The sequence below is a fragment of the Triturus cristatus genome, chromosome 8, assembly GCF_964204655.1.
Source record: "Triturus cristatus chromosome 8, aTriCri1.1, whole genome shotgun sequence".
NCBI classification, from domain to species: Eukaryota; Metazoa; Chordata; class Amphibia; order Caudata; family Salamandridae; genus Triturus; species Triturus cristatus.
Genome location: NC_140591.1, coordinates 181149872 through 181176224, shown reverse-complemented (window position 1 = coordinate 181176224; position 26353 = coordinate 181149872).

Here is a 26353-nt window from a genome sequence, read left to right as displayed (position 1 = left end):
AAGAATTACCAGAGAGTCAGAGATGGCCCGCAGCGGGGACCTGGGATGCAGATTGCATCATGAGAGTAGAAGAAGAATTATGGAAAAAGAAAGCCAGACAGTCACAGAAAGATGCCATTGAATTATGGCGTAAAGAATCATATAGACGTACGGAAAAAGCACTCAGACAGGAAGAGAAAGGTAGAGAGAATTCCAATAAAACCCGAGAAAATCTATTACTTGAGGAAGGTACCCGAGTAAAATCAGAACAAGTAGACAGACAAAGAAACGCCCTTATGAATGGTATGTATCCACTTCTGGCCGAAGGGTTACCTAAGGCTACTCCGGAAATACCAAAAGACTTGCCACCTCCATTGTTTCCGATAAAAGCACATCCCAAGGGGCATCCCAGAACCGCAGAAGATGTTTTCCTTTCCTCTTATTTAGATGACGCAGCTCCCGAGTATGCTAATACCGCACCACCTAGACCGCTTACCGATGGTGCTCATCGCCAAGACCTTCCGTCTGTACCTCCGCAACAACAAGTTCCGACACACATTCAGACAAGCACATCTGTTTCTACAGCTTTTCCCGCAACGACGGTTGCTGTCTCACCTTCAACAAATCCTTTCACGTCCAGCACCCCAGACGGTGCTACAGGAGGTACGACAGACATTTTTTCTACGCCACCCAGAGGAAATAAATTTTCCCTTAGAGAATTAGCACACCAACGTACGCCCAAACTAGCAACTCCCGACATGCTTAAGGAACTTCTAGTAGATTGTAGATATGATCCTGTGCCCGGTAAACGGGACGAAATGCTGCTGTCATCATTACGTATTCGACGAGCTGCAATATATTTAACGAAGCTACCAGGAATGGCTACACATTTAGAAAATATATATATCTTTGTCCAGTCAGGGCGAGGTCCTGAAAGTATTAGCAGAGCTATGGAGTACCAGAAAGCGGAGGTACAGGGACAACTGTTACGTTTCCTCATAAACTGTGTAATCAGAAATCAAGACCGGCCTGGGGTAAATCCGGAAGAAATGCAAAAACTTGTCACTTGGGGCCAGAATATATCAGAAGGGAGACATGATAAACAGTTATGTATAGTAGCTATGTACCGAAAGATCCGCAAAGAAGTAGAACGAATGCACGAAGAAAGATTAGAGGTAGACGCCACTGACCTAAACAGAGAGGAGGGGGAGCAAGAATCAGACCAATTAGATACAATAGCTTATGTAGGTAGAGGAAGATCCCATAATAATACCAGAGGTTTTAACGACCCAATACGTCCAATACGTCCAGAATGTAATAGACATCTTCCAAACCCTATGCTAAATACAAAATCCCCTGAACACTTATTCCAAGTCGCTGATAAATTACTCCGAGATCGAAGGGGATACCACGTGCTTGATTCCATGGACGAACAAGAATTAGCCAGGTCCGCAGTACAATGGGCTGACAGTCCCGGCGAATACAATGATGATGTACTTGCAAACACGTTTCTGAATCTAGACCCATATGAACAGCGTTTAGCTAGTATATACATGATTCAACACCTCCTTATATCATATAAAAACCAACACTCCGATCCAGGACCCTTACCTGACATATTGACAGAACTACTCACGAATATATGGAGAGGGTCAGGTACAGATTTGATTAAGGAAATTCTAGAATCCCGAAACCAATATTTAAATTTCGTATGCCCAGAACACGTTCCAGTTCCCATCATGGGAAGAAAAATGTATCACATAGATAGACAGAACCCGTTACGCGAAGTACACCCAATTAGAGGTGCCGGTGATAATTTTACACGCGTGTTTGTGTACACGCCTATAACTAAACTGGAATTATTAGAAATGAAGAAAGTAGTACCTAGCCATGACAAGGACCCAGCAGGTTTCCACCGTGAGATAAAAGACATGTTACTCATGGGAGAGTATACCTACCCCGACATTATGAAAATATTGAAAGTCCTATTACCCGCCGGTGTTTATGAGAAACTCAAAGAAAAGGAATGGGAGGTGGGAGACCAAAAGATAGATTGGACAGCATTAGAAAACGAAGAAAAGGCCCGAGCTGCAGGAGCAGGGCTTGGGGAAAAGACTACAGCACTAGCAGGATTACTAATACAGGTACTGCCACGTTTATTAACTACGAAAAAGGAAGACTGGGGTGCAATCTCAGCCTGTAAACAAAAACCAGATGAAGACACTAGTGATTTCTATTCCCGATTTGAAAAATGTTTTAGTATAAATAGTGGCATAAAAGCCAGTAGTGAGTCATATCCACATCTGTTTGTGACAAAATTAGTTGAAAATTCTCTGCTACAAGTCAAGAATAGAGTATTGAAATTCGAAAGTACCTGGCAAGGTAATACCCCATCACAGATGCTACAGATGTTACAATATCACCACAATCGAATTAGAGAAGAACAAGAACACAAACAAAGACGTATGAAAGATACAAAAATGAAAATGCTTGTTGCACAGTCAGTTCCAGCCGATAGTCATCAAAAGGGTGATTCCGCAAGTCCTGCGAAAGGGACATGCAACTATTGTAAACAACCAGGTCATTATATACACGATTGTCCAGTCCTGAAACATAATATTGCCACAGGTAGAACGCATGAGAGACCACGTCCACCTAGACAGGATCAGAATCAACAACTAATGCCTCAGCAGGCACAACCTAGGTTAGCTCCGCAACAATTAGCTCCGCAACAGGCAGCTCCACAACAGATCGTAGCACCACCACAAGCGCAGCCTATTGCTGCAACTCAAGCAACAACACAACAGATGTATCAGTACGCACAAACAGATTATCCCGATTATCAGCGATACTCATGAGATAGCCTAGAGAGGGAAGTTGGCTTACCCCTTATAGAGGTTCCTGTAGACCAAGAGGGACCTTATGTACATAGTGAACTATTAGCGGAAGACCGAAAGTTTTTACTTGATACAGGGGCAAGCAGAACAACTATAAGACGCAGTGAAGTTCCAGGGGCACCCCTCTCAGGCTCACAAAATATTTCCCTTGGATTCTCAGAAAAACCTATAATAAATGACGTAACACAACCTCTTCCACTTACAGTCGGTCCATTAACACGTACTACAGATTTATTGCTTACTAAATCATGTCCAGAAAACCTGTTAGGTATAAAAACATTGAAAGCTCTAGGAGCCATAATATGTTGTTGTCCGGAAGGAGTACGACTATTTTTACGTGACTTTAAAGGTCACTACGTATCCAGAGACATGGATCACCGACTGCAGAATTTACCTACACATTTATGGGCACAAGGCCCCACTGATGTTGGTTGCATGAACATTACACCATATCGAGTCACACTTAAGACAGGAGTGGTACTACCACGAATGCGACAATACAAGTTACCTCCAGATGCTGTAGTGGCTTTACTGCAAATCATTGACGAGCTTATTGCCCAAGGAGTGGTTGTGGAAACTGACTCCAATGTATGTAATTCCCCGATAATTCCGATCCTTAAAAGAACGGATCCAAAAGCACCACCAGTATATCGATTAGTTATTGATCTGCGCGAATTAAATAAATGTATTGTACCACAATACCCTGTGGTCCCAGATATCTCCTCATTACTCACAGCTATTGACTCAGAAGCAACGTTTTTCACTGTAATTGATCTCAAGAATGCTTTCTTTAGTGTCCCAATCGATCCGGAAAGTCAATATTTGTTCGGTTTTAGTTTAAATGGACGAAGTTTTAAATTCACACGCGCACCTCAAGGATTTACAGAAAGCCCCAGCATCTATAGCCAAGCACTGAAACGAGAACTTGACAGTATACACATGCCAGCTAACACTGCCTTGCTTCAATATGTCGATGATCTGCTGATCACCGCCCGAAGCGAACCTGAATGTGAAATAGCGTCACTGACGGTTTTGAAATTTCTGGCCGACAAGGGGCACAAGGTGTCCCCTTCTAAGCTGCAATTTTGTGTCCCGCGAGTTGTCTACCTTGGGCACTCGCTGTCCAAGGAGGGAAGGCAGCTTACACCCGATCGCATCCAGTTAATTGCTAACATGCTAAATTGTATTAACACTTTGTCAGCTCACGGTGCCCACATCCAACACGGACCCCTCATTCAAGCCCTATTAGACGCGATTCATCTACCTACTGCAATATCGATTATGAAATGCAAAGCCCACACAAAAGTTACCGATATCATTTCTCAGGGTAATGACCTAGCTGACAGAACAGCTAAACAGACTGCTCAGAATAGGACTCACACAACTGACACGACAAAAACAATAGTTCCGACACCAACACATTGCATGACAGTTAAGGATCCCGCCCTTGATGTAATTGACATACAGACACATGCTACACCAGACGAAATAAAGAAATGGACTGAATTAGGAGGGATCCAAACAGATCAAGGATGGATGACGAAGGAAAAATCTATATGGTTTCTTCCCGACTCAATGGTCCAAGTCATCATTAACACAATACATAGTCCAGCGCACCTAGGAGAAAAAGCTATGCTAGACAGCATTCAACACATTTGGTTCAACAAACACTTGCGAGCCGCAGCTAAACAAAAAGTTCGTACCTGTATGATATGTTGTCAGTTTAACCCAGGTAAAAGCATTCCCGTAGAACAGGGTGGATTTCAGCCTCCTGATCACCCTTTTGAAGTCCTCCAGATGGATTATATCCAGATGGAACGATGTCGAGGATTCAAATATGTTCTCGTAGTTGTCTGTGCTCTTTCCCGTTGGACAGAAGCATACCCGGTTTCAGATTACACTGCCCCGACTACTGCCAAACAGTTAGTTCGAGAATTCTTCCCACGGTACGGTTTACCACGTGTTGTCTACTCAGATAACGGCCAGCCGTTCTCGTCCGAACTAATGAAACACGTTTCCCTTCTATTAGGCTACCAATGGAAATTCCATTGTGTCCGACATCCTGAGGCGGCAGGTCTCGTGGAACGTCATAATCAAACTCTGAAAATTAGATTGTCCAAAATATGTAGAGAAAAAGGAGTCGATTGGATAGTAGCCTTACCAGTTGCGCTCTTTTACATGAGAATGGTAGCACATTCTCGAACAGGGCTATCCCTGTATGAGGTGATCTTCGGTAGACCACCAAATATGTGGGGGACGCCTATACCTCGTAAAATCACTGATGTTGACTGTAATATGCTGACAGATTACCTGGCTTCCTTGATGTCTGCACTACAATCTTGTCGTTCACAGGTATCCGCAGCTTTTCCCGACAATACTGAGGTAAAACCCCATGACGTGGTTCCTGGGGACTTGGTGTTGGTCAGGAATTTTGACCGGAAGACCCAACTGGATCCTAGGTGGAAGTCACCGAAGTTGGTTCTACTCACCACAACGACAGCTGTGAAGATCGAGGGAAGGAAAGGGTGGTTGCACTCGAGTCATATCAAGAAATGTTATGGACTACCATCCAGTGTAGACAATCCACCCTGTATTCCCTCACAGACAGACTCAAAGCTCCCCTTGGCTGAATTAACACAACCAGAACTGTATAAACTAAAATTGAGGTCTAGTAAGTCAGACAATTTGATTGTTTAAGTCCTCTCCAAGGTGAATCGGTTGAATTTGTCTCTGACATGTATCCTCTAGACCGGAATAGAGAAAAAAATCATCAAATACAGCTCAAGAAGCATGCGTATTGTAAATCATTTCGTAGTCACTGCACAGTAACATTATTAATTTTGTTTTTTCTAAGTCTTCTGATCATCATTGTCAGCATCCTATTGCACATGTATTACCCTATTCCTAAGCGTGCTTACAATATAACTGCAGAACATTCTTTTAGTGAATTACCTCCACATGAATTGTCCTATAGATTTGCGCTGCGCAACAACACATTCATTAGTATGCTACATCATTCCCATCAAACCAGCAATGCCACAAATTGTTGGATATGTGGCCGACTCCCTCCCTATCAGAACTATAAGGGAGTTTTGCCCCTCTTTCCCTATCCGTTCACACACAATGGCTCCTGTGGAGCATGGTTTAGTTTGATTAATTCCCTAGATTCGAATTCCGCAGTTTATCAAGACAACTGGGTATGGGGAAACCTGAACTTAGTTTTGCTTAAAGTCTGCTACCCTAACAAGGAGGGACTTCCCAAAAGAACAGGAACTGATCTAGAAAATGAAGTATATGGATTAGGTAATTTTACACTTAACCTTATGATCCTGAACGTTGAATCAGAGGCTACACCAATCTTGCCCGCCATGTCCGTATTCCCAGTAAAAGGGGAACTATGTATAAGGAAGAATGGCTCCATACACATGGGCCATAGTAAATGCACCACTGTAATAAAATTCAGTGATCAAGGCAAGTCTACATTTAGAGCTTCTCGTCATTCCTACTTTATATGTGGCCAGACCGCATATATACGCCTACCTTTAGATTGGGATGGTACCTGTTACATAGCATTCCTTCTACCACCTGTTTTCCTAGCTCCTCCTGATTATCATAGAAATACCCATTTAGTACACAATAGACAGCAGAGAGATCTCCCAATTGTCGATTACACTGAAACAGCATGGGAAAAATACACAGATTTCAATAAAGGTTTCTTTCCCTATATAGGTACAGTCACTAATAGTAAGCTGATACGTAGATTAACCAGAACCCTTGAAGCAGTAGTGAACGAAACTATTTCCGCCTTAGGCAATTTAACAGAAGAGCAGTCTGCTATGCGGATTGTTGTGCTTCAAAATCGTCTTGTCCTTGACGTCATCCTGGCCGATAGGGGCGGAGCTTGTAGGGTCATCGGATCAAGTTGCTGCATTTTCATACCAGAAAATTCGCCGTCAATATATAAAGCCATAACTCGCCTTCATAAGATTGTAAGTCAGATACACCAGAGTCCAGGCACCTGGACTTGGTCCGGTTGGTTCTGGGGCGTGTTGTCAGCCTGGGGATGGAGAATGCTCTCCTTCCTAGGTATTGGCTTTCTCATACTATTCAGTTGCTGCTTATGTCTACAATGTGGGCCAGCGATTTGTGGTCTGTGTGCCACCTCGTGTATCCCACATCCAAGTTTTCGTTCGAGATCCCGGAAGAAGGAAGAAGAACAAATGATGCTATATGAACAGATCGATGGATTGATGAAGATCGATATCTCCTAAGGGTCCGAAGGGGACAAGGAGGGAATGAGGAAATATGAATTTTGTGATCAGTTATGTCCCCTATCGTAGACCCCAACGGCTCCATGTACATGCTATACGTACATGTATGTTCCCTCCTGCTCCAGTTTTGAAGACGCAAATATATGTGCGTCCACCGTCAACATGTCCTCTTTCAGATCCACCATGAATGGGTCAGATATTCCTTTCCTAAGTATGAAAGGCCACCGACTTTATGTGGTTCACTTTCCACATTTTTACAGATTCAGGCGAGTAGGCCCGAATTCTGTCATCAAGCCTTTTCCTGCCTTCTGCCTCTGAAAGCTCCAGTCTGAGCCTGCATCTGTGACCATGAACTTTGTCTTACTCCCTGCGCGGCTAACGGTGCCTGATCCAGCCCGTCGCCTGCCAAAAACTGTATTTCACCTTCAAGATTATCTCCTCCGCCCCTCATCCGATGCATTCCTGTCTAGCAGTTTAGGTAAACATTCCTCCAGCTACCGTGCAAAGGGCCAGGCCTCGCTGTCCTCATGCAAGTAATTCATAGTCCTGTTACCATGGAATATTCCTACCCCCTCGCATCTAGTGTAGACACTCAGACGCTTGTACACGCACTAACAGTCAGTATAGTCAGTATAGAATAAGATTCTACCCTAAAGAGACCTCTCTTTTTGGATAACACAGTTCTTTAAACATAGGATATTAGATATGATTTGGGATTAGGTTGACATAACCCCAGACTTCTGTCTCCACATGTAGAGCTAAATGTCAAGTCCCCTTCTCCCTCTAGTTGCACGTCAATCACACGTCATGCGGCTGCGCACGCATCTCTACCCAATATTTCTGCTGACATTGCAGGATTCTCTTATGGATCCACCCACTTGTGACATCATGTATAATGACGTTTTCTAGTTACGCCTATTCTAGTTACGCATGCATATTTTATTTTGTCTTATCAGTTGTTACGCCTACTGCATTTGTTTTACTGTAATGCCTTTTCTATAAAAATGATTACCTGTCAATAATATATGCCCTTCCTTCCTGAACTTTCGTGGTGATGGAATAGAATGCCTACAATTCGAATTGTATTCCTTTGTATAGGAATAAAGCCTTTTAAAACCTCTAATACCACGGATTCTGCCTCTCATTTTACTGAGTTATTCTTAATAGACTTTACCGCATAAAAAATAGTACCGGTAACGAAATATTTACCACAATAGAGAGAAGCAAACAGAGAGAAATTAAGAAACAGAGAAGAATCAAACAGAAGAATCAAACATAGAAACCATCCTCCCTTCTTACACAACAGCGAAGAAGAAAAAAAACAACAACGTAAGAGAAAAGGATAAAAGAAAACGCAACAGACTGCCCCAAAATATACCCACTGGCCAGAACAGGAATGAAATGGAGGCTGAAAATGGAAAACGAAAAAAACACAGGGCAACAGATAGCGACAAACGCAGTGGAAGATAACACGACAGAAAAACAAAAGAAAGTCTAGAACCCACAAGAGACACGAGAAGAAGAACTCAGAAGGAAACAGTAAAGAAGAAAGAAACAAGAAAAATGAGGAAAAAATATAAGGATAATTCCCCATCTAAACACCACTATCTTAAAGCAATGACAAAATTGTAATGCAAAGATAACAGTGCAAAAACAGCAATAAAATATAATGTCAACAGAACATACTTAGCAATGAAAATATGAAAAACATTGAAATAAGGTATAAACCTAAGCTAAGTATGTGAACTAAACTGCATGGGAGAGAACCCACGACTGATCTCTTGAGAAAGAGATGACTTGTGCGCCAAACTGGGAACGCTTCCCATACACATATAAGTGTAAAAACAAACTTTGTGTGGAATAGCCACACAGTGCACTGAAGTAATGTAACACATATGAGTAGGTACTCATGACATATTCCAATCAATGAAAGGAATGTTTGGGTAAGAACCCCTGGTAATGCAAAAGGACTGAAACCTTCGCATGTGATCCCTATAAAAGGGTAGAACTGAGTGACCCTGAAGACAGGTACACTTGAAAACTTACGGGTAGGAACCCACAACTAGACTAATGCGAAAGGACTGTAACCTTTGTATAAACGCACCTTGTAGACAGGTAGATAAAAAAACGTACGGGTAGGAACCCGCAAATTGATAAATGCGAAAGGACTGTAACCTTTGCATAAACGCACCTTGTAGACAGGTAAACAGGCTAAGAGTACTAAAATAATGCATGAACAGCGACATAGCAGTATGTATAAGATTAGAAATAAACAAACTTTGTTACCTCATGAAAATACTCCTAGCTGTAGTAAATCAGGTGAATACAGAGATAACCTTGCTGCCAACGTAGATGTTACTGTGTGCGAGAAATGTCACCAAAAACACATGTACAAGTAAACATTTGAATCCCAACAAACTGCACCATAAAAGAAATATAATGTTAAAAATACCGGTGTGCCTGTCACCGAAATAACAGACAATCGTGGGACAGTTCGTGACACTTCATGAAGACATGTTCACACAGTCATAAACTCCATTTGCGCTGCTGAAAACAAAACAGACCACCAAGTGTTCAAACTGAAAATTAGAAAATGCTGCTGCACATGAGATAAATGGCCACTAGATGGCATTGTAATATTAGAATTAAACTGAAGTTGGACAAACCAAAACTGTACTCGAGACACAATGAAAAAATTAAAAGCTTTTCCAACGCAGCAGAAAAACAAATAAAAGTGTCCCCAACCTTGATGCGAGTGTTCTCTGACCTCGATTGGATGACTCCGGACTACAAAACATAAGCAGGTTTCAAATGTCCGGTGACATGAAAAAAAAAACTAATAAATCGGAGGATGCACTCGACATCTTTCAATGTTGACACGAAGTACAAGATGGTTGTCTGTAAGCCAGCATTTATCTCTAGTGAAATGAACAATAAAGTTCATATATAAAAAAAAAACGTGGTTGGCAATGCTCGCGTTGGATCCATAGGCATATTGCACTGAAAACCAAATGAGCCACCAACCACAAAATGGCGGCACGCACAGTGACGCCGCGCCGGATGGCTCCCGGCATCACCATGCTGTAAAAGTTGACAGGCAGCAATGATGACACGAAGGAAACGTCACAGAAAGGAACAGCGCGGGACCCCTGGTGAAGGCAGGAGAGACATCACGGAGGGAACAGAGGTAAGAGGAGGCTGCGCGCGATGAAAGTGTGCGCGTGTCAGGGGGCTCGTTTAGATTTTGAATGGCAACGAATCAAACTGCCATGTCTCAGTGCCAAACCCCAGAAGTATCCGGTGAAGTACTTAGTGAGAAACTGGAACAATTGAAGTATTGTAACGGTGCAGGGAAATCACCACGCACCGATGTGATGTGGCTTTAGGACTTCACATGTGTGGTAGAGCTGACATTGGCACATAACCTTACTGAAGAGCTGTTGGTTATTACGGAGCTCTTCCTGAAAGTGGCTGACAAAGTGGTGCCACGTTATGGTGCGTGTTTGGTGCCTCACAGATGGATGTCGCATAAGGTAGAATTTGTGACGGTTCGTCGTGGTGAGCACCAGATATCTACTTGCCAGTGTTTTGTGCTATGTACTGTGGCATTATGCACACCTTTGCGACATGGCAGTTGAACTGCTATCCTACCGGAATTTTTAAATCGGCACGAGTGGTGCATGGTGCACGCACGCCTTCTTACTTTCATCTGGTGACCGGCCATGCCTCCTTTGTGATGCTTTCCAGTCTACGAGGGTCTTCTTAGTTGGTGCATGTTCGTGCGGGGAACCACCCGGCACTTCTCACGTCGACATGCTACCATCTTGAGCTTGGAGGCAGACTGCGTGTTTATTTTCACGATCAGGATTGCCAATATAGTTAATTTCATAAACCGAGTACTGACGATAAACATAATTTTAAAGTGAGCGTTGTGGTGATTGGGCCCTCAGGCCCTCATGCATACAAATGAGGGACGCAGGACACTGGAGTACTGGTACGGTAAACTGGCCACGAGCACGTGCGCTCGGCCCCTTTTATTGTCAGGGTCACCTGACTGGTGACGCCTGTGGTGGGTGGGTGTTCAGTGTGGGTTACAGGCACAATGGAACACTAGACTGTATCCAGCCGGATACTACATCCCTCCCAAACTTTAATGAAAGTTCAACCAAAATGAAGTCCGAACCTGTGGGAGAAAACGCACAAGTTACAAACAAAACATTAGCTGGCGAGCAGGACTTCCACGTAGTCTCTTGGCTGATGGTCAGCTGCCGGCGAGGGTGTTCTGACAGCCGGGACCACTCTGTCTCCTTGGCACAATGTCCGAGTGCTCTATGGATGCGTGATTTTGGACTTACAACGTGGAAGTGCGCTTCACAGTCTCTTTCTTGTACCGCCGTCGGTGGAAGTGTGGGTGGAATGATGGTGGACCCTCGTTATTCGACTTTCCGCTGTATGCCCTGGTAGAGGTGTTTCCTCCAACTAGTAGTTGTCTTCTTACAGGACTCACCGTTGCAGGATATCCCTCTCACGGATACCCCTCTCTCGTGGGTGTCCCCTCTCACTGGACGACCCGGAGGCCCTTTTGTTGCCAGGCTTCCACTGGAACGGTTGACCGCGCCTGGTCGCTCCAATCGCGTTGGAGGAGTCGCTACGGGTCCTCTTTCCGTGTCCGAAGTTCCACCTAAAAGGGTGCTGTTGGCACTTGGTCCTTCGCGCTCTGCCTCTGTTCTCCTAGGATCTCCAGAGCCAGCCTCAACAGTCCATCTCTCGTCTTGGGATCCGCTGCCACCGGTGTCCCTGAGGCCTCTGCCCCTTGGATGTCCACGGTCCTGTTTCCGTGACGTCCCAGAGGTGGTTGTTACCAACGGACCGGCCTGCTCGTCTCTGTCATCCCCGGGTGACCTTCGGGTTAGCGCATCGACGTATGCTCCCAGTGGGGCTGATGTTGTTTTCCAGGTACTGGGTCTGGGTGTCCATGCACCTTCTCACTCCCCTCTTCGGGTACTCCTTCCGGTGTGTGTGTTGATCTGTCACGCACACCTCTGTGCTCTTCTCCTTTCTCCTTCGGGTGTTCTCCTTCTGGTGTGTGCGTGTTGATCTGTTACGCACACCTCTGTGCTCTTCTCCTTTCCTCTTCGGGTGTTCTCCTTCTCCTTCCATTGCGACGCGATCCAGTCTTCCCGCCTTCTTGCTCGTCCTTACCAGGCTTCCTCGTGTAGCGTGCACTCTACGCGTTTCCCTCTGGTCTTGTCCCGCCACTAGGACACTGTCTTCTTTTCGCTCTGTGACTGGACCGGTCGTCGCGACCTTCTGTCTCGTAGTTGCTTTTGATGTTGCTTCTGATGTCGAGTGATGTTACCGGACCTCTCTTCCTGCTCCTCCTGGTCCTCTTTGTGAACCTCTCATGGGGTCCTCTTCACTTCTCTTCTCTCCGGCTCTGACCTCTTGGCAGGTCAGTGTGCTCTCCGACCTCTTGTAGGTCTGCATCCTCCTTGCGACCAACTGGTGGTCATCGTCGTCCTCCTTGCGACCATCTTGCTGGTCGGCTTCTTCCTCCTTGCGACCATCTTGATGGTTGGCTTCGTCCTCCGCGCGACCATCTGGGTGGTCGGCTTCGTCCTCCGCGCGACCATCTGGGTGGTCGGCAACCTTCGCGCGACCATCTGGGTGGTCGGCAACCTTCGCGCGACCATCTGGGTGGTCGGCAACCTTCGCGCGACCATCTGGGTGGTCGGCAACCTTCGCGCGACCATCTGGGTGGTCGGCAACCTTCGCGCGACCATCTGGGTGGTCGGCTTCACGAGGTGCGTCACATCGTGCGACTACCTGTGTTGGCGGAATCGTCGAGTGCTGGTGCATGCTTCTCTTCGTACCGTCGCGGTATATCTTCAGAGTCGCATTGCTCCTTGCGCTGTGTGATTTCTTGATGTGGTGGCTTCTTGGCGCCACTGGGTGTACTCTCTGCGCGCTCCTCAACCTCCTTTGTCCCTGGAGCAGTGTCCGCTTTTCTTGCACGTCTTCGCCCTTGCCAGGTGCTGAGCTCCTGAATCTTCGTTCGCTTGTCTGGTGTTGCTCCTTTTCTTACTATTGCAGCGACAACCTGTGGCCACCAGGTACCGCTGCGCTCTCGCTCTGTCTCAGCTTCGTGCTTCTGGTGGTCCGCGCCACCGCTCCGTCGACCTGCTCCTGGTCACTCCTCTTGGCGCGCTTGTGTCTTCTTTCTTCTTCCCTTCTTGGAGTTTCAGCCCTCCTGGCGCATTCCGGCACCTTGTCTCTTCATCCTCACAGGCAGTGTGACGGCTTGGCGCCACCGTGGCATGGCAGCTTTGCTGCGCACTCGCTTTTGCACACCTGTAGATTCTTCTCTCTTTTTTTTTCCAATCCCCCGGTCTCCTGTTGCTACTGGGTTTTCTTTGGCTTGCTGTAGGCTTGTTTGCTTCTTTTCTTTTCTGCAGTACCAAAAGTGTCCACCAGATGGCAGGGTAGCGCCTTTCCAGGCACCGCAAGTCTTTCCTTCGTTCTGGGCCTTTCAGATCAGCCACGGGTGCTGTGCTTCGGTGCAGCTTTGAAGCTGGGGGCAGGCTGCAGAGCCCCTCTCCTGGGCTCAGGGCAATTCACTCCTGCACGTGTTCACAGACCTTGTGGTGCACTGGTCTGCCAGTGCCCTGCCAGAGCAGCTTCACCCCCACGCTGCTGGCCGCGCCTTGCTGCCTCCTTGGTTTCAGTGCAGGACAGAGACTCCACACGCTGCTGTCTGACCTACGTGTGAGGGAGCACACCGCTTAGGGCACAGTGAGTTTAGTACTTTTCTTTTCTGCCTGCTTTCGCTCACGCGGCCGCCACTGCTCCTCCGTGGGTCACCTTAACTCTCTCCTCCTCCTGCGCACCTCGCGCCTTCGCGCTTATTTTAATTCGCGCTTCGATGCGCCTTTGATCTGTCCTGCACCCGCAGCAGGCCTCCTCGTTTCTCGGGCCCTGCGGGGGTGCCGGTGCCGCTCTCCTCTCCCATTCAGTCACTCTAATTCGCGGCCGCCTGGGGGCACTTCGCTCTTCTTTTATCAACTAGCGCTTCATGCTGGGGCACTTCGCGCGTCATAGCGCTTCTTTGCATTTGCGCCGCAGGCTACACGCTGACTTGACCTTATTCTCCCCGCCCGCGGCAGCTCCTCAGTTAACACGCTGCCCGGGGCGGGGGAAGGTTGACGCCACTGTCTCCATTCTGCTCTCGTGAGGAGGGGCGGGCTGAGTACCCTTGCCGGCACCTTTACTTTTCTCCCATCTTGGCGGCGCTGGCTGCCTGCAGTCGCGTACCGCTGCGGGTGGGCTCCGCTTCCGTTCTCTGTTCCTTCTGCCCGCAGGCGTACTCGATCTTGGGCGCAGGCAGCGCGGGGGGGGCGGGCCAGGCCGAGGAGACGGGGGTCATCGACCGATGCCGCGGCGCTACCTCTGCTACGGTGCCGCTTCCCTCGCTGTCCGCCCCAGATCCCGGTGGGCTCTCGCTGGCTTCCTGGTAGTCGCCCTTTTCCCCTCACGGAGCCTCTGGACACCTCTCACATTCACGGGCTCACCTCCTGCGGCCAGATGCGGGGTGGACACCCGTTGCGACTTCCTCACGTTTGGGGTCACAGCATCGCGGCCGATGCGGGTGGGCTCCGCTCGGCCTGCAGTAGTCCCCCACGGCACTTCCACGCGGGGACCGATGTCAGCGGGCGCATGAGGTGCGGAGTGGGCTCCCGTTCACCTCGCTTTCTCCCTGGGGCACTTGGCACGCCCGCAGGCCTCCGCGACAGCTGGCGCCTTCCTCGCAGGGGGGGGGTGCCGATGCGACGCGGCAGCTCTCCTCCCCTCACTCGGTTTCCACGGCCTCATACTTCCCCCACCAGGACCGGGGGAGGCAAGGCCACCGCACACGTGGGATAGGACCCACTCGTCGCCATTGTGGTGATTGGGCCCTCAGGCCCTCATGCATACAAATGAGGGACGCAGGACACTGGAGTACTGGTACGGTAAACTGGCCACGAGCACGTGCGCTCGGCCCCTTTTATTGTCAGGGTCACCTGACTGGTGACGCCTGTGGTGGGTGGGTGTTCAGTGTGGGTTACAGGCACAATGGAACACTAGACTGTATCCAGCCGGATACTACAAGCGTCACTGCCTGAGGATCGACAAAAGGTCAGAGGTAGTGTCATTTAAGTTAATTGAAAAATTCACATTACTGGGAAGTTCGCTGTGGAAAATGTAAAACTAGTTCAACAATGCCATCTTGTGGCTGTTTAGCACCACTGCACCAGGGGAAGGAAATAAACGGTTCACTTGTCTAAGACACCGAGTAATCTCGAGCACAAATTGAAGAACGATTTTTTGACTTGAGACTTAGTTGAAGATCTCGACAGTGAGTCAGAGAACCTATGAATCACGATGTTGACATTGCCTGACTAGAGACACAAGAGAGTAAAGGAACATAGAGGCAAAAAAAACAACAACAAAAAAAACTGATCCTGGAAGCTAGAGTCCAGAGTGTGCCCAGAACAAGGACAGTGATGACTGTGTTGAACTTGGTGATATGTTGGCTCTACGAGTTATTAGCTATAGTAAGACCATAAAGGTCAATGGATTAATTGTTGCCTGTTTTGACGTTTTCAGCAGAGTAATTTGCAATTAATTGGCAAGGTATTATTTGGGTGAGAATTCGCTCACTGGTGTTATAGTCTAAATTAATATGTATTTGCATTACAGTGTTTTATAGGGAGGTGGATTTTCCCCTTTAAAATATTTAAGGATAGGGAGGTGGATTCCCCCTTTACAATGATTTGGAAGGTTACTGTGTGTGGTGGTTTATAGGGAGGTGGATTCCCCCTTTACGAGGTTGCTGTGTGGTGGTTTATAGGGAGGTGGATTCCCACTTGGAAGGTTGCTGTGTGTGATGGTTTATAGGGAGGTGGATTCCCCCTTTACAATGATTTGGGAGGTTATTGCATGTGTGTGTTTTATAGGGAGGAGGATTCCCCCTTTTAGAGGTTAATGTAGTATGTGGTTTATAGGGAGGTGGATTCCCCCTTTACAATGCTTTCAGAGGTAACTGATGTATAGGGAGGAGGATTCCCCCTTTTTAAAGGTTACTGTGGTGTATGGTCTATGGGGAGGTGGATTTCCCTTTTATTGTGAGCTTGCAAAAGTGTGCAGTAGGTGTGAGTGTACAGTATATTACTGTGCGTGCAGTAAAGGGCATGTGATATTCCCTGGTCCTGCTACTAGTTTACATTTATTATTTCTATTTTACAGTCTATTACTTGCATTATTATTATTACATTTTATATTATTATTATTATTATTATTATTACTACATAAGGAGAGTTTTTCTCATTTTAGTACTATGTTATATTGAGTTTATTTCTGGGATGTTTATCTTCTCTTTCTATGTTTATATATTTGTATACTATTTCATTTTGTTAAATATTATAAGGGGGAAGATGTGTAGTAATCTGCTACTGATGTAATGCATCTACCTTGTCCTGGTTCTCTGCCTGATACTCTAGCTATATGATGTCATTTTGAATGTTATGGATGTTGGTACTTGAAGGGAGGCAGTTGGAGAAGATGGGCTGAGCAGCCAGGAGGCTGCTCCAGGTGGGGCTTATATTAAGACTTACATTGGAACTTACTAAGATGTAACTGAAGAATAAATAACTTACTACAAGAGCTGTTTACGAGACTTCATAGATTTCTACAATATGGTATTCCCAAAATTCATAAGGACGTAGTAGATCCACCTTATCGTCCGACAGTGTGCACCATTGGTTCTATTTCGGAACCTCTTTCCAAATATTCAGATAAACTACTAAGACCATACATACCGAAAATACCTCTGTATGTTATGGATACTACAGTCATCATTAATAAAGTGGAACACCTTCCTTTCAATCAGGCCACTAGCATACTAGTGACGTTAGATATCGAGGCTTTATGTAGTAATATCCCTCAAGATAAAGCCCTAGCAGCCACTTCCTGGTTCATTGACAAATGCAATGTTATATGTCCTAAAACATTTCTTCTTCAATGCTTAGAAATTGTCTTAACAGAGAACACCTTTGAGTTTGGCAATAACCTGTATAAACAAATAAAGGGCGTAGGTATGGGAGCCTCTGTAGCTCCATCAGTGGCTAACATTTATATGACTTACATATCCACAATACCCCTACCCCTTTTATGAATCTGTTTCTAATTGGTCACGCTACATCGACGATATTTTTTTTATTTGGACTGACACGGAAGATAAATTATCTGAATTTTTTGAATGGCTCAATATGTCTGACAACAACCTTCATTTTACGTCACACACCAGTAAAAATCAAGTGGAATTTCTTGATATTCTCATACGACATAATGAAGGAGTCTTAGAAGTTTACTTGTCTATCAAACCCACGGCACGCAATACGCTATTACATTTTAATAGCTACCATCCGCATGCCCAGAAAGAAAGTATACCCTTTAGTCAATTCCTCCGTCTCCGGAGGAATTGTTCTAACATCCATGATTTTGATATCCAGGCAGGCATGTTGAAAATCAAGTTTCTTGCTCGTGGGTATCCACATAGACTAGTTCGGGAGTCCTTTAAACGAGCACGGTTCTATGATCGTGATTGTCTCTTACAACCTAAACCACTTCCTACTAATAACCAACTAGTATGCATCACTAGACATTCGACGATGAACAATAAAGTTCGTCAGATCGTCAATTCTGATTGGCATATTCTTAACAGCAATTTAGAAGAGAATGAAAAGATGCCTAAACCATTGTTCGCTCACCGAAGAAACAAAAATATAAAGGACTTTATTACCCGGTCCAGATTTACTGAAGGAATACCATTTTTCCAGAAGACTATCGATGGCAAATTGCTGATTAAAGGTACATACAAATGTATGAATTGCAAAGCATGCAAGACTGCTATAGAGGGCGCCAGTTACACATATCAGGGCCATATCATTCGCCCCTACAAGTTTTCAAACGGTAAGACCAAAAATATAATATATCTACTTGTCTGCCCCTGTGGGCTTTGATACGTGGGTGAGACCTCCAGATCTTTCTGTACCCGACTCACGGAACATCGCTCAGCAATTCACACCTCAAAAATCAATGCCCCTTTGGTAAAGCACTACCTGGAATAACAACATAAATCTAACGAAATACGTTGGTTCTTAATCGAAAATCTTGATACAGTAGGCACTGTTAAAACCGAGGAGGTCCGTAAAAAACGGGAGGTGTTTTGGATTTTCACTCTGGCATCTAATAAAAAGGGTTTAAACAATGACATCCCATGGGAGAACGCTATAAAATATAATACCAAATGATGGATAATTACCCTTCATTGCGAGCAGTTACTTCCTTTTAAATAGGATCAGACTTATTATTCGAGAACATCTTGTGCCAACCCTATAGGGATGACTTTAAGTTGTGTATAATCCCTGGTTTAATTTAATAGTGTCTATCGTTTGTGTTATTCTAAAATGAATTACAAATCTGGCTTTTCACTTTTATACTATCATGCCTACTGCTCCATCGCCGTTTACGCGATATGTCCGCTTATTTAACTCCAAGGGTTAGCAGTCTAGTGTTTTTTGCTCTACCCCATGTGTATACCATAGAGACTGGCTCTACGCACACTTGAATGTTTTCATCACGTGATGTGGAAATATAGAGACCACTCGTTTGGCGCGCTCTAGCTTGCCTATTTAAAGACAGTCATCCCCGACAAGCCCGTGTATACATCGTTAGAGGCAGGGCGGACGTTCTTAATCCCGGCGGCATGTAAGTAAAACCTCAGATTACCCCGCATATTTAGATTTCATTTTACTTTGAGGACACAGTGCACTTAGGAGGTTATGGCGCTTAATTGTCTGTTATTTGTTAACATTCAGGTTTCTGTTCCATCTTGGCCGTATTCTAACCTATGATCCAGCTAAATACATCAGTGCAGAACCTGTCTATTTTATACTTAAAGTCCTGCGCTGTATAACCTAGATTTTGCCAAATGTGCACAGTTGGGGCCCAGTAGCTGTAAGCGTAAGTGCTGTTAGTCCGTGCTTCCATTGTATATAATATCCCCTGTCGCGGACTAGCGTGCTGCTCCGCACCACTCGCCCACTTTAAAGTACCAACCAAGTTCTATTGAACAGGAAGTTGGACACTATGAGGGTACCTCTACAATCAGATGAACGATAGTATTCTGTAATCTAGTACATGTTTCTTACAGCCTCTTCTAGACATTCCTGTTTAGCAGAATTTATCATTTTTATATTCCAGAATAGCGCTTGGTGCATTTTTGCGGTTTCTTACTATTCACTGCGGTTTTATACCATCCATAGACCTGATTGTCACTCGAGGACTCGTGGCTCGTATCGCACATTTTAGAAACAACAGGAAACTTCTTGTCTTACTGCATGTTACCTTCCATCACTCCTCTATTTCAGGAGATGAGGTATATTTAATTCTACTTGTGTATTTCAGCCTCAAGTGAGACAGTTGTCCGCTTCCTGTTCAACATAAGAATAAAATCAGTTCACTTATTCGTCTCGTGAATTCTCACCTCTAGACGTCTTGGGCTCAAGTGTCTAATCGCCTTGAGTGTATACATGATACATCAGAGGTGACTTTTTTTCAGGTATATATTCATGATTATATATATCTAGTGGTCCAATATTAGTCACGTTGACCATTTATCGCATAAGGTTTTAATATATGTATATTTTTCTAGATTCATGCAAGGGACAGCATACTACCCCGTTTGACCCTTTCGTATATCTTCAATTGGGCGACCTAAGGCTGTGGACAGGTAACTCATGGCCGTCCACTTAGACAGTTTATCAATTTGTTGAGATGCTATAATGAACTTAAATTTAAAGGCCTCTTTATTCCATTCCCCTTTTAGTTTTATCCATCGTTTCTGTGACCGTGGTTAAAGTCCCAGTGTTCTGTACTTGATAAATAGGTAAGCGTCTTCTGCTAATTAGGGACCCTTTAGAGCATGCATACCATCTCCTTTTCTCACACTACCAGATACTATTGGGTCTTTCTCTTCATTTTCTTACTTCCATACACTATGAATAGTAATTTGTTTACTCACCCGGTGTCATATCTTGGATTCTTTCCTTGTCCCTGTCACCTTTGGCTTTTCTGACCAGAAATAATTTGTTTCATGGTCGGTTTTAGGTTTTAGTAAAATTGTATATGTGAAATACCTTAGTATGTATGTACAATGCACAACGTTTTATATGCCACAGACTCAGTGTACTACATTGAATTATTTGTTATGTTATGTTACATGAATTTTTTTTTTTTATGCAGAAATTCAAGTGGCTTCTCCTGAAGAAGGCTTTTGTCATGCCGAAACGCGCGTAGAGATTAACATCTTCATCTACTTAGATCTAGCCACCTTTGAGTTATTTTACCATACTATGCACTTTTATGTGTTCTTTATGTATTTTTATATTAGAATGTATGTGAATTGAATAGAAATATATGTATGGTTAGATTGATCGTCATGTTTTTGTTATGTTATTCTTCTTGGTGTTGTCGTACCTGTTTTAACAAAATAATATGTATGAATAAAATGAATTGTTCTTAACTGTCTTTTGGTAGTACACTGAGCTTCTGTTAATCATTTTTTATGTGTAAAACCTGATTTTCGCCAGGTTTCCTGTTGCCTAGGAATTGTTATTACCTTAAGAATTGTTTCCCTGCCCTAGGAACTACTAGCAGATTCAGGGGGTCCTTTTTTGATACAGTGGGTCTGTCCTTGGCACCAGGCTGGCCGATTGGATCCACTGATGGATACAGGCGCCTGTCAATGCTCACGGCTCCGTCTCCATTCTTACCCCAACTCTGACATGGAAGCGGAGAGGCGTCATCCAGTGCTAATGCCAACTGGAGCCATTCCCTCCAGGCTGGAGCCTGAACCCTATTCCTATGGGCTAGGATTTGGGGAAGATTAGGAGGGGCCACTGGACCCTGAAGAATACCATACTCTAGACCCAAATATGGACTGGTGTGAGGAATTGGGGGATGCCAGTGGACTGGACACCCCCCAAGATACTTGATTGGTGTCTCCTCCTACCATGGCTTCAGAAAGGGGGTGCCACATTTGCTTTGGTGGTGAGGAGAATGGCCAAGGTCCTCAGCCTTGACAACCATGGAGGGCAGCTGAAGGTCAATGTTTGACGGAGCGGCTTCAACCGGGAGTCACTCCTTCAAAACCTCATCTCCCATTTAACAAAGCCCGTACGGACTCTCTGCTCAGTGCATGGTCCAAGCCCTGCACAGGCACGCCTGTGGGCAGGACAATCGCCCGCCACTAAGACCCCGTTCCATGGGACCCCGCTTTCCGCAGCCAATACCCTACCCCGGAGAGGTTGGCGGTCCAAGCTTCCACCTCCGAAGTAAACTCTGGCACATTCCCTGTTGCCCCAACGGATAGGAAATCCAAAAGGCTGGACACCTTGGGTAAGAAAATGTGAACACCTCATGCCTTTTAGGCTGTTATTCCCATTCCCCTTGGGATTCAGTTGCGCAGGTGCTGCTTCTGGTCCCAGAGGAGGACTGGGCCATACTCTCCCAAGCTACATCTGATGGGAGAGATGCAGCTAAGTTCACAATCAGATGTGGGCTGGACATGCCCAACTCGCTAGGCAGAGTGGTTTCTTCATCTGTGGCCTTAGGGCGTCAAGCCTGGCTGAGGACAGCTGGCTTTTCAGGGGATGTTCAGGCTTCGGCGAGGAACATGCCCATTGATGGCTTCCATCTCTTTGGAGACAAGCCTGACTCCTTGCTGGAGGAAAGTAGAAATTCAAAATGCTCGCACAAGTCTAGTCTGTCCTTGACCCAGGAGACTGGATGGTACCGCTTGACTTGCAGGACGCTTATTTACTTATCTCTGTAATCCCTGCCCACAGATGTTACCTGCGGTTCATGGTTGGCAATGAGTACTTTCAGTTTTCCATCCTACCCTTTGGCCTTACCAGCGCCCCTCAGGTGTTCACCAAGGTGATGGCAATAGTTGCAGCTTGTCTGCGGAGATCAGGGGTGTCAGTCTTCTCCATCTCGACAACTAGCTGTTGAACGAGGGCTCGTCCTAGGCAGTCGTCACCCACCTCCAGACTACAGGGTACCTCCTGCACTCGCTGGAGTTCACTATCAATGTGCCAAAGTCACACCTGATCCCCTTCTCAGATGTTCCCTATCTTCGGATCTGGACACAGTGCAAATTCAGGCGAGTGTTGGATTTTCAAGCTATGATACCGATATTTCAGCCTCTATCCTGGGTTTCGGTGAGACTGATTCTGAGGCTGCTGGGCCTCATGTCCTCCTGTATCCTACTTGTGACACATGCCAGTTGGCATATGCAGGCTCTGCAGTGGGACCTGAAGTTCCACAGGGCGCATCATCAGGGGATTCTGTCCGACATGGTTCAGATTGCGGAGAGCACTGCAAAAGATCTGCAGTGGTAGTTAACCTGGGTCGTCAGCAGACCGCTCTCACTTACCCAACCATATATGACAGTAGTGACAGTTGCGTCACTCCTGGGAAGAGGCTGCCATCTGGGAGAGGTGGAGATCAGACGCCTATGTTTTCGGGTGGAATCCAGACTCCATATTAACCTATTGGAGCTCCGAGATATCCGACTGGCATTGAAAGCCTTTCTACCCTCCATCAAGGGAAGGCTAATGCAGGTGTTTACAGACAACACCAACCCCATGTGGTACTGAAACAAACAAGGTGGTGACAGGTCGTGGACCCTTTGTCAAGAGGCCCTGCACCTCTGGACATGGGTAAAATGTCAGGGCCTATCCCTGGTGGATCTACACCTTCCGAGCTCTCTGAAAACCAGGGTGGATGAAGTCAGCCGAAGATGACTAGTGGATCACAAATAGTGTTTCCTTCCAGAGGTGGTGCAAGGTCTCTTCCAGGAGTGGGGAGAGCTTTGGTTAGATCTGTTCGCCACTGCTGAAAATGTGCAATGTCAGCAGTTTTGTGAGCTGGAGTTTCCAAGGTGGCTCTTGCTAGGAGTCTATGTTCTTCTTGAATAGAGATCAGGTTTCTTTATGCCTTTTCACCCATACCACTCCTGAACAGAGTTCTCAAGAAGATCAGGAACGACCGGACTCAAGTCATCCTTGTGACTCCAGACTGGGCTTGGAGCGTTTGGTATCCCGAGCCGTTGTACATGTCCATCGGTCCTCCAATCAGGCTGCCCCTTCGGGAGAATCTTCTGTCACCTGAGCAGCAGGGAAGGGTTCTCCACTCGAACCCGTCAACGCTTTCTTTTGAAGTCACTCCCTACATCAAAGACATTTTTGAGGATAGGAACTGGAGCTCTGACCCCATATCTTTAGACATTGAGTGGGACTTGTAACCAGACGCTGCTGTCTTAAAATCTGCACATTGACAGGAGGACTACTGTACTGTTATGAGGAAACGCCATTTTGACTAACTGCTTTTCTGTGTTAGCCTGCTGATTGCTGGACTGCATGAGGGACAACCATTTTGCAACATGACCTAAATGAGCTGGCCTGCTGCTTGCTAATTCCTATGTGCCCCCAAGTGTTCTCCAAGGGCTTGTTGGCTTGCCCCTCTGTTTCAGCAATCTCAGGGCCATCAAAGATTGCACTGGAATACATCAACTGTGGGAACCAGTGAGTTCGGCAGTAGTGTGTTCTATCCTGGAGCTGACACTGACTGTTCTGTACTTTCCAAACTAGCACATGGTGAAAGCTTCATTTTCCAGACAGTGCGTGTGGCGTGCTTCGTTCTGTGCAAACCTGGAGTGTGGCCGCTTTGTCAAGGTGCTACAAACCAGCGTGTATTGATTGCTTAATTTTCCAGACATCACGTGTGGAGCACCTGGTTTGTCACCGAGAGCGGCTTGTGTTTTCCTCAAATGCAGCCCCTCCAGCAAGGGAAACTGTGTCGTGCAGCGGTTCTGAGATAGATGTCACGCCGAGGTACACGCTCCCTGCACGCATCATCGCCACCGCCCCCAGGGAACCTCCCTGTGAGCCCCCTCCTGCTCCGCACTGCCACAGCTGGTTTCTAAGAGCTGATCTTTTGGGGTCAAAACGTCGCCATTTCTCCATCAAGCCAGCTTGTACAACAGAGATTTAGTACTGTGTTAACTAAATCCATGGCTACACAAGCTTTCTGGTGTAAATTGTGATTAATAGGCTCGACCAATGAGCCACGTGTCTTCTAAGTAATATATTGTTTTGTTTTGATGCACACTACACTTTTGTAGTCACCACCCCAACCTCACCTGAATCACAATCACTCCACCTGCTCCCCCTCCCCTTTCACCACCTAGGGACATCACTGTATATAATAATATGTGAACCATGTCAATAACAGACCAATGCTCAGTGTGAATTAAACACTAGGAGCAACAAACACCTTGTGTCTCGAGTTTGTATTCATGTTGTGATTTTGTATTTATGTTTTGAATTTTATAGTTTTCTGGGACCACTGTTCCTATGTACTGCCCTTTACCAAGGTCCCAGAGACTAGTATTGGGTTTACCCTTCTTAGGTAACTATCAAGAAAATAGAGGTCAGCTGTGGCTTACGTGCCTGAGGTCATAGGTTCATTAATAGACATCTGCAATGATGTGTCACACAGACCGGGATTACCACATTTCCATCTCTTTTCATCCTCACACACAATAACACTAACTATATGCCAGCTTTGTCTACGTACAATGGAGAGATGGACAATGGTGCTTTTTGGAAGACCTCTTTCACTCGGGTGAGTTTGAATGATTCAATACATGTAAAAAGGAATTCATCATAGGAGAATCATAAGGCTTCGGTGTTCTGATTGATACATCTGCCAGTGGATTCCTCACCTTGTGAATATACCCTGCGCCAGCAACATTCGGAAACTTTTGTAGCAGTCCACGCCGATGGGGTCGAAGACGACGTCACAGAGACACGGCTCCGCTGACGTCACCGGCTCCATAAGAAGACCTCGTTGGCGTGATGACGTCAGTTCCCTTTTTTCTGCGCCGTCGACGCCAACGGATTTCGGGAATTGCTGTTGGTAGCTTTACTGTTACTTTGTTTTTCTTCTGGGTTTTCCCTGTTTCTCTTCGAAGAAGATGTCGACGAAGATGTCGGGTTTCAAGCCCTGTCGGGAATGTGGAAAACACATGTCAATTACAGATCCACATGAAGACTGTGTTTGGTGTCTCTCTTCCGACCACGATGTGGATGGTTGCTCTTGCTGTCGCAAGATGAGCTCCAAAGCTCTAAAAGAAAGGGAGGCGAAGCTTTTCATCGCTAAGATGAAAAAAGAAAAGAGAGGAAGAAGGAAGTCAAGATCGAGGTCGGCGTCGAAGTCGACTTTGGGGCATGCTTCGCGAACCAAGAAGCATAAGAAGAAGAGGAGGCATTCTTCTCCATCATTCTGATAAGAGTTCAGCTTCGAAGTCGCTGGCTCGACGCCAAAAGGAATCCGTGTCTCCTTCACCGTTCCCGGATTCTCCTGGTCCTTCTTCTCCAGTGACTTCTCCGGCTACATCTCCGGTTCCGATGCCATCCCCGACGCCGGTTCCATCTCCGGCTCTATCTCCGGCTCAGTCTCCGGCCCCGGTTGAGGATCTTCAAGTCCCGGGTGAGCCTGCGACGCCGCTTGTTCCACCATCGGCGCCGGTTGGCCCGAGTCCGGTGATGCCTGACCAGTACCCTGCATTTCCTGGGCCAGGTCAGGACCCCTCACATTATCTGAATGCGATGTATGGGGTGTTCGCGAGAGCCGTGTACACCACCGGTGCACCTGCGGGTCCGATGGGTCCAATGGCGTTTAATTTGGGGGTGCCGCAGGTCTATCCGCAGGCCCCTTTCATGCCGTTTTTTCCAGCGACGCCGTCTTGGCATCTACCGGCACCGAGGACGTCGACGCTGCTTCCATCTTCACTGGCGCCGGCTCGACCTCGTTCGACGCCGGCTGCTCCTGCGGATCCACGCTCGACGCCGGTGCCGACACCGTCGGATTCGATCACGGCACCGCCGACCGCCGCTTGTGCGGATTCGATCCAGAAAGGAAGCACAGAGAGTGGTGGATGAAAGGAGATACCTTTTGGAGGAAGCTGAAGAGGGAGAGCTGGTTGAGTCTGATGAGGTGTATGAGGAGCTTAAGGAGGCTAGTGGACTGGATTTGTCTCCT